At 46.5% G+C, this 9,865-nt stretch overlaps 1 protein-coding gene across 1 annotated transcript in view; it reads right to left on the bottom strand.

Moving 5' to 3' along the window:
• Positions 1–9,865, bottom strand: part of WWTR1 (WW domain containing transcription regulator 1) — a 126,972-nt gene that overhangs the window by 49,083 nt on the left and 68,024 nt on the right. The window lies entirely within an intron of this gene.

The raw sequence follows: 9,865 nt of genomic DNA on the forward strand, positions 1-9,865 counted from the left end.
TCTAGTTCATTTTCCTCCCAGGTGGCACCACCAGCACCCAGGACATGAGAAGCCGGTGAGCCCAGCAGCAGTACATGGAGCTGGAGCTTGCCCTTACGCCCCATGCAGCAATGAATAAGATTGCCAGCACTACCTTGGCAAAGACCAGGATATTTTGAGAGCAATGCCTGGGCAGGGTGTATTTTGGGGAGAATATGATGTCAGTTCTGGGTGACAGTCTTGGAATTTCCCCTTAACGTCTACCACAGAGACATAGGAAGATCCCTAGAGCTTCCCTATGAAAGCCATTTTTCAGCCATTTTTTCTCCCACTCCTCAATTTCTCAAGCATGGGGGTTAGGACCAAGCACAGGGTTTTACACTCTGCAAGTGGGTAAATAGCCAGCCTAGCAGCAACTATCTCCTAGATAATTCTGCAGAGCACACCTCCAGCTGTAATGAGCATGTGCAGCCCTAGTCAAGATGGGAGCCACTGTGTGTGCTGTGCTAGAAATAGTGGCCACTTACAAGATGACCACTGCTACAGTACCTATGACCAACACTGTCTTGAATAAGGGCTGCCAGAGGGACTCAGTATGCCTACAAAAGTTTCTCAGTTGCATCCAACTTAGTACGTTGCTTTTCCACCTTGTCATATTTCTTGTGGGCAGCATTTTGGAAGAATGTCAGAAGAAGATCGGAGGTGCCAAGCCATGACAAGGTACTTGAATCCTGCAGAAGTTTGTTTTATACTTAACCACATAATTTTAAGTTTCCATTGATAATAATAATGAGGTCACATATGCTACCTTAGGCTGTAGGAACTTCTTCTAGACCTCAGAACGTCTTCCATTGGCCTCCTTGGGCTGGAGGGAGGCTTCAAACTTTGCTCAGTGGAATGGTAGGATAGAAGCCAATATTAATTTAGAATTCTCTCCTTCCATTTCCTTTAAGAATGCCTTATTTGTGGATAGGTCTCCCTCGCTTTGGGCTTTCAAACAAGGTATGGGGACATCTTTCTTCTCATGGAGTCTTTGCACGCTGATTTTTCTACCACTGTTCCTCCTCCTGTTTTTTCACACACCCTCCCCCTTATAAGATTGTGAGCCTGTCGACAGGGATTACCATTTGTTAAAAAGGTAAAGGTAAAGGTTTCCCTTGCTCGAAAGCTAGTCGAATCTGACTCTAGGGAGCGTTGCTCATCTCCATTTCCAAGCCGAAGAGTCAGCACTGTCCAAAGAACTTTCTGTGGTCATGTGGCCGGCATGACTAGATGCAAAGACACACAGAACACTGTTACCTTCCCACTGAAGCGGTACCTATTTATCTACTTGCAATTTCTTGCTTTCAAACTGCTAGGTTGGCAGGAGCTGGGATCAGAGACGGGAGCTCACTCCATCACGTGACACTAGGGTCTCGAACTGCCAAACTACAGACCTTCCAGTCTGCAGTTCAGCATCTTAATCTCTGAGCCACGGCAGCCCATACCATTTGTTAGCATGCTGTAAACCACTTCACTAATGAAGATGTTTTATAAATATTACTATTACTGGCATCAGTAGCAGCACAACAGAAGAAACAGATTTGTTACCACTTGCTGTGGAATCTTTGTTTCACCTTTACCCTAAATTTTCCAGCTCTGCAGCTCAAGGTCATACTTTCACTTGCGTGTCTCACTCGCCCTGCTTCTCAGCATCTGAGTCATTTCCTTTCTTCAAGGTTTCTCTTAATTCCAATTCTTTTCCATTTGCATTAGATGATGCTATGTTTGTGTTTCCTGTATCCTGTGCATACCCTTCCTTTCTTTCTTTCCTCATTCAAAGTGTTCCACTAGCCATTACTCTTTGGGAAAAATCTACGCTCTTGTTTCATCTGCACCGTCTTCCTCTTTTCCTTTCTGCCAGTATCAGACTAAACATCACTGGACTAAGTCCTAGACAAACATCTATTTCATATTGGCTCATGACTCCAAAATGTTGGCCAATCATTTAACATTAAAGTAACTGTGGAGCTTAATTTTTAAATAGGCACAGCGTGTGAGAAATGAAGTTTAAAACCCTTTTTCTCTTTCATTGTCACAACAAAATTGAACACCAAGGACTGCATATCAGGATTATACATCTGGGATACAATCTCACATGCAGCTAGGATGCTTAAAATCCTAGTAATTGTAGAGGGATTTCAAACTGCCTGGCTGCACAAAAAACTGCACTCAGACCTATAAAGGAAACTGTGACCCACATGTGAATTATTTATTGCACTGAAAGTTACTAAAAGCAGTTGAAATGCACTGTGTCAGAAAACTATGAGTAAGAAACAAATTGCTTACAGTTTATTATATATTTTATTCTCAATTTGGCCCCAGGGTGTGGATCAAAACATTTGTACAGTGAAGCCTGGTACAGATAGGGGGGCTGTTTCTTGAAATCTGAAGGAACCCCAAAGTTTGCTATGTGCACAAGCACACATATTGCAACTTCAAAAACAACAACAACAACACAGATTGAGATGTTGTGAGATCACGGCAGCATTAGGAGGTTGCCCAGCAAAAATAAGGAACAGCCAAGGGGAAAAAGTAATAATGGGAAACAAGATGAGAGGGGGGAGGGGGGGAGGATGATAACAGGAGGGCAGGGGTGAGCAGGGGGGTTGAGCAGGGGAAAGAGGATTTCCCCTTCCCTCACTGTGCCTTGCAAGCCTCATTGTACAAAGCAGAGATGATAAAAGAAAATGAAAAGTAGACAATAACAAGATTGCACGCACACTTCAGTAGACACACATGCAATGATTTGCTAATAACCCCAAACTCTTCACAAGAGCCAGCAGCAAAAAAAATCATGTTTCATATAAACAAGGCTTTTCACCTTAACACAATTAAAGTGATAACCTCTGATTCTTGATTACTAAAGCCTGTGGAAACACTTGGCTTGTTAAGCACAGTGTTGTGGTCATCTGTGGTCATTCTTTTTCCTCACACCGCTTCACCCAGTCCTGAGTTATACAGCCATGTGGAGCAGCTGAAAATGTTATCTATATGGCAATATTTCAGATCAGAAAAGAGATTATTCTAACTGTAAGAACTGCAGTGCTGGGGTTTTTTGCACATTAGTTGTAAGATTTCAAATGGTACACGGGGTCATAGTGCAAAATGTACAGGGGGCATGTTAGATCCTGTCATGTGATGCCATTCACAGATTAACTTAAAACTGGTAACTACCCTGCAGAAAGCAGCAGAGTTGCAAGGTTATCGATCCAGAGGCAGACTGACTAGCCATTATGACCACTGGGAAAAATCCTAGTGGGCTATTGGCCTACCTCTCCTGAGTACCATCCCCCTCAGCCCACCCAGCCCAAGAGGTGTGTGTCAATTAGTTTAACACACTTTGGGACCCACAAATCATCACGGGGAGGGGGGTCTGAGGGATGCATACCTAATGTCACATACTCCCCAACCCCACCTGCCTTATCCCATGAATCCTTTAAACTGTTAGATGTCTGCCCCCTTCATGGCTTCCTAGGAGGAAGAGGGACATCAGAAGGAAAACACTTTCCATTTCAGTCCAAGTTCACTGTCCCCCAAAGAATGTGTAAACTGCAATTTAATCTGTATCTTAAATTAGCATGGAGAGGAGAATTGGGTATTGGGAATTAATGATTCAACCCTAAATTCTCTATTAGGCTCTAGGTTGAAGATAAATTTGCTTTCCTTCAGCCCAAATGCTACTAGGGTTCCCTGGCAGCAGTGAGGATGCAGTTTTACCATCTGAGGTTCTTTACGCCACTTTTTTTGGGGGGTGGGGGATTTTTCTGCATAACAGTGGCATCCCTAGGACTTCTAGAAACCAACACCTTCTCTATGGGTGGCCCTGTTTCACTGACATACTGAACACACATGAAGCTGCCTTATACCAAATCAGTTCCTTAGTCCATCAAGATCGGTATTGTCAACTCAGACTGGCAGCACCTCCTACCTGGTCCTTTTAACTGGAGTTGCCAGGGATGGAACCTGGAACCTTCTGCATGCCAAGCAGAAGCTCTACTGCTGAGCCACGGCCCCTACCCAGTACTAGCCAATATAGGATCATTGCTTAGACAAATTAATGCTTAACCACATCTGCAACTAGAGAACTTCTCTATGTTCCAAATAAACTGGATTTCAAGAATGTTAGCAAGTCAAAACACGTGCCTGCCCTTCACTGCAATTTGTGAGTCACTGACATCACATTGGGAAAGTGTTTTCTAATACAAGGACTGGATCCAGCTAGTTTGTGTGTTTTTTTTACTCCATCTCATCCAGTTCCACACATTAATTAATTCCCCATCCACCTATGGATTTTGTATATGCAGGTCCCATAGTCCCCATCATAGCCTTTTTTCCTTTTTTTAATAGTCAAAGAGAACCCCCTTCCTTTTTCACCATCAGAAAAGCTGGTTGGGTCCCACCACACATTTTGTGCTGGGTTTCTAATTTAGTTTCCCACCACACCCCCACTCCCAGTGAATGTGAGATCCCAAACGAAGCTCAACTTTTTTTTACTGGATCTTAACTCCTGTCTCAATACAATGTCATAGATACTATAAGAGATGACATCCAGGACAAATGCCGTTGTTTATTTTAAAACCACCGCCACTCAAAAGCCACCATTGTTATCAGCAACGCCTTCCCCTTTCACTCCTGGTGCTGGCATCCTAGCAATGCCGTCGTGCCAAGTGACATCTACCCTTTTGGGAAACACATTTGTCACAAACACTCCCTGCTCCAGCATTTGCTTTCTTGCTCACCAAATTAGAATGAAAGGCGCTGCACTTCTGTGGGGCCCACTTCAACTCCCACCCTTTGTTCTGCCAGCCAATTCTCTACACCCCTTTCATGCAAATTAGAACATACCCACAAGAGACATCCTACCCTGAAGGGCTTTCAAGGGTGAGCTCTGCCATACCAAGCCATCCAGAGGAAAAAAGTATAAGCAAACACTAGAAATTCTCAGTCTGAGCTCACATATAAAAGGATGGTACAGGAGGAACGGAAGGGGAAACTGAACTCTGGGATTCACTTCTGGATGTTCACTAGGGATCCCAAGTCCCCCCGGGGGGTGGGGAAACCCCCGCCCCAGAGGCCCGTTCCCCAGCGCCGCTGGATCAGGCCCCGGGGGGACTCCTCCCCAACGTGCACGTCACCAGGAAGTGATGTTATGACGCCGGGCACACTGGGGGCAGGGCCATAGCCATACAAGGGAAAACTCTATGGTTTTCCCTTGTATGGTCATAGCCCCGCCCCCAGCGTGCCCGGCGTCATAACATCACTTCCTGGTGACGTGTGTGCAGCGCGCGCATGCACCGGTATCCACCCGGGAGTCCCCTGCCGGCAAGGTAAGTGCCACTTGGCAACCCTAATGTTCACAAGATGTTTGCCTACCCCAGGGGTACCCACCATGGCTTTCTGTGGGGGCCACGGTGCCCGCTGACACATTTCCTGGTGCCCACCAAGTGTTCTTAGAAAGCTGGTGGAGCCATGTGGGGCTTTTGCCCACCACAGCTTCTGATGGACCACTGTGGCTGGCTCTGCCTCCTGCAGCAGCCGTTTTAGCCATTCTGTGGCTGAGCCCACCACGCTGTGTCATAATTCCAAAGGTGCCTGCAGGCTCAAAAAGGCTGAGGACCCCTGGCCTAACCCCTCCTCCAATATTTTACTTGCATTTATACACTGTTCACAGAGCCAGGAAGTGAATGTTAGCCCAATTATTCACACGCGTCCATGGCCAGCTTGAAATCTCACACACACATCCCTCGATCTCTCATCCTTTCATTATGACTCACAGCTCAACACCTCAGTGGGATTTCACTGAAAAGAAATGTGCTTCAGGTGAAATGAAACCCTCTACCTGCATTATTTGATCTGGATGGGAGAGTTTTCACATGCTTCATTTGAGATTAAAAGCCCTTTTTGGATGTTACGTTGGAGGGTATCCAACTTCACACACCAGGAGCACATGTTCCCTGCGGTCCTCGTGATATGATACCATTTTGTCTGACACGGGCACTGTGCATAGAATGTCCTGGAGCAGAATATATGCCCGTTTCAGACAAAATGGCAACCGCATGTATTGGGAGGACAGCAGCTCCTCCTGGAACATGCAGCTGCATTTTTATTTTATTTTTTATTTTTGCCATTAAGTCACAGTCAACTTATGGTGAGCCCACAGGTTTATCAAGGAAAGAAATGCGCAGAGGTAGTTTGCCATCGCCTGCCTCTGTGCAGCAACCCTAGATGTTTCCCACCCAAGTACTAGCCAGGGTTTCCCATCCCATGCCGACCCTGCTTAGTTTCAGAAGTCTGGGAAGATCGAGCCAGCCTGGAGTACCCGCCCCGCCCCCCAATAACTCCTGAAAAGGGCTGCTGTCATCACTTGATGACTCTACTCATGTGTAAAACACAGCCCTCACTTCCAACTAGGGTTGCCAGCTCCAAGTTTTATTTATTTATTTATTTATTCATTCATTCAAATTATACTCCGCCCTCCCCGCCGAAGCAGGCTCAGGGCGGCTTACATAAAACATCTCTCCCTTATATATAAAGCCATAGTGGGCTCCAATGTTCCAAATGCGCACCATTAGTGTTTGGACAGTGGAACTGCTACTTACCGTATGTCCACCAATAAGGAGAAGAAGCCCGGTCCCGCCCACACCACGACTGCCGCGGAAATTCGTCTGATGAGTCACCCGACGCCATTTTCATTGCAGGACAACGACGACTAGGACGGCGAGGGCCCTCCAAGCTGCCACTTTCTGGATCAGTGAGTTACACCTGCCTTCCCCCCGTCGAAGCCCAGCGATGGGGCTGTAGCCTCCGCTCACCCGGCTAGGGCCCCCCCGTCCCCAGTCTAAGCCGGCGACGGAGGCTGTAGCCTCCGGTCGCCCTGCTAGGGCCCCCCCGCGCGCACAGTCAAGGCCCGCCGACGGAGGCTATAGCCTCCGGGCGCCATGCTAGCCCCCCCGCGTGTGCGCCCAGTTGAAGCCTGGCGACGGAGGCTGTACCCTCTGTTCGCCCTGCTAGGCCCCCCACCCCCCCGCGCCCAGTTGTAATAGCAGGAGATCTCCAGCCACTGCCTGGGAGTTAACAACCCCACTCCCAGCAGCCTGACAACCTCACTACTGTAACCTGTATGAGCAATGCTGAAGAAGTTGTCTGACTTTATGAAAACTAAAAATAAACACAGGCAATAGGAACCATGCAATGCTTGAAAAAAAGCATATCAAACCATGAGGAGAGAACAGATCTGAAGCTCTACAGCAAAGAAGAGGAAGAAGAAGAGGAGGAATTGGGGGGAGAGAGAGAGAGAGAGAGAGAGAGAAAGAGAGAGAGAGAGAGAGAGGAATGTTTTGTGTAAACATTTAATGTTCAAAAGGCCTTAAGCCAGGAGCTTTGAGCGCCCTGGATTGCCCCTTCTGGTGGCAACCTGGTGAAAGGGGAAAGCATTTCGACTTCACTGAAGAGCAACATGAAGGCACAGGGGGGGGGGGGGGGGGGGGGGGGGGGAGGCTGCAGGCTGGCATTCATACTGATGTTCTCAAGTCGAAGGAATCCAAGGAAAAGCAACAGCCAGCTAACACTGCTCAACTTCACAAGGTGCAGAAAGCCACATGTATTTTTAAATCCTAGGACCAGTTTAAAATTAGCCCCCGCATTTTAGCTCTTGCTGGGGGGGGATGTCAATGCTTTTTATAGGCTAAGAAGACTCTCTGGCAAGTATGAAAATGGAGATTTTTATACTTTGATGCAAGGCAATTATTTTTATTGCCTGTGTATAGTTTTTCATAGGTTGAGAATCAATGTTGCCGTCGTATAAATTCCAGCAAATGTTTCATGTACAGCTATAACCTGAAATCTGTATATTGGCCAAAATTGCCTTCAGTTTATAAATGTACAGCATTTGATCCAGCTTAAAAGTACTGGAAAGAGCCCTGCAGATCTCAAAGAGAGCCACTGTGGTGTAGGTGGTTACAGTGTGGGACTAGACTCTGGCACAGGTTCAGTTCCCTTTTCTGCCATGGAAGCTTGCTGGGTGACTCTGGGCCAGTCATACACCCTCAGCCTGACCTACCTCACAGGGTTCTTGTGAGGATAAAATGGAAGAAAGGAGAACAATGTAAGCAACTCTAGGTACCCGCTGAGGAGAAAGGCGAGATATAAATGAAATAAATAAATAATTGAAGGCTTAACATTAGCTGAGATCATCACAGACGTCAACTTTCAAAAGTAAACAACACAAACCCTGCTTAAAAGTTACAGTGAACATGTGTACAGTCCACATAAATATGTGCATTGACCATTTCTCATGTTACATTCAACACAAGTACAGATGAACTTGTGATACAAACCCCACATCTTTTCAGGTACTGGTCCCTTGTTTCAATTGCAAAGTGAACATGCATTAGCTCTTTCTTACAAATAGATGCACCTCAAGAATACGTGTGCACATGTGAACAAGGCTATAGCCAGGGGTCATTTCCTGTGGGAGCGCACAGGAGCAGAGCTCCGGCAGTAAGGAGCCCAGGGGGCAGGCACATGCAATAAGCCCCGCCCCCTGCTCCTAGCAGCCCTCAGTTGGGCCACAAGCAGCCAGGTAAGTTGCAGAGCCCTCCCCCCCGGCCCAACTTCAGGTACAAGCTCTCCCTCTTCTGTGATGGCAGATCTGCGCGTTCCCCTCCCCCCCATAGCTAGCAATCCAAAACAGTCCAGTGGCACCTTTAAGACCAAGTTTTATTCAGGTACAAGCTCTCCCTCCTCTGTGACGGCAGATCTGCACGCCCCCCCCCCCCTAGCAATCCAAAACAGTCCAGTGGAGTCTGAGCGGTGGGTGTTGTCTTCTGACAGACTTCTGGTGATGTCAGGGGGTGTGGCATATGCAAATAAGTTGTGCTAATAAGTTATGCTAATGAGCTCCTGCACCTCTTTTTCTACGAAATGACCCCTGGCTATAGCAAACGTGTGTTCAATATTCAAAGGGCGCCACCAAACAAGATGTGATTGGCTTTCACAAAGTCTTTCACTGTATTTTAGGTGAGCAGTCCCAAGGGGAGGGCGCAAGGGTAGTTAATACTTTCCCCATTTCCCCTACGCAATTGCCACCCATCCAATCTGCTACTACCCTTGGTATGAAAGCAAAAGAGAGGAACTATTATACAAGGTCCACATCTCAGAAGTGAGTGATCCTGTATCCTGGATAGCACAAGGCAGACACTAGGGAAGGAATTTATGGCTGGACCACTTTGCAATACTAACATCAAAATGAAGATCCAGACTATCCTGGATATCTGAGACCAATTTCTAAATTCCCCTGTGGGCTAAGTTTCCTTTTGGAATATTCATTTCCCACTTGAAAAGGTCGTATGTCCTCTAGCATTCTGGAGTCATGACAGGCATTGTATTTATAAAGAGTGACTAGGTTCTAATCCCTCACTTCCAGTGCACCCTAGCCAAGAGCCGGAGAGAGACAGAATCTTTTTCTTTCTTTTTTTAATAGCAGGCAATGCATGCAAAGTCTTGTCTTCCTCCTCCTCTAGCTATTACTACCTGTAATGATACACCTAAGTATACCAGTTCCTATTTCCTGACTTCACATTTACTTGGCCTCATTAAACCAGAAGCAAAAACTTGCTAAGGAGGAAATGGAGAGATTTACAGGTTCTGTTATTTTTGCTTAAGCAGGATATTAATAATGTACACGTTAGCTACCAGAGCAACTATCACATGAGTTCCTTTACCGGGGCTTTGTGTCCTGGGGCCGGATTTTGTGCCTGAGCCACATCAAAAGTAAGCCCGCTTTACAGCAAGTGGGAAGTTCATGAGTCATCAGAAACAACCCACATTTTCTCTCTCATTTACC

The sequence above is a fragment of the Gekko japonicus genome, unplaced genomic scaffold, assembly GCF_001447785.1.
Source record: "Gekko japonicus isolate JY-2015 unplaced genomic scaffold, Gekko_japonicus_V1.1 scaffold618, whole genome shotgun sequence".
In the NCBI taxonomy this organism is placed as follows: domain Eukaryota; kingdom Metazoa; phylum Chordata; class Lepidosauria; order Squamata; family Gekkonidae; genus Gekko; species Gekko japonicus.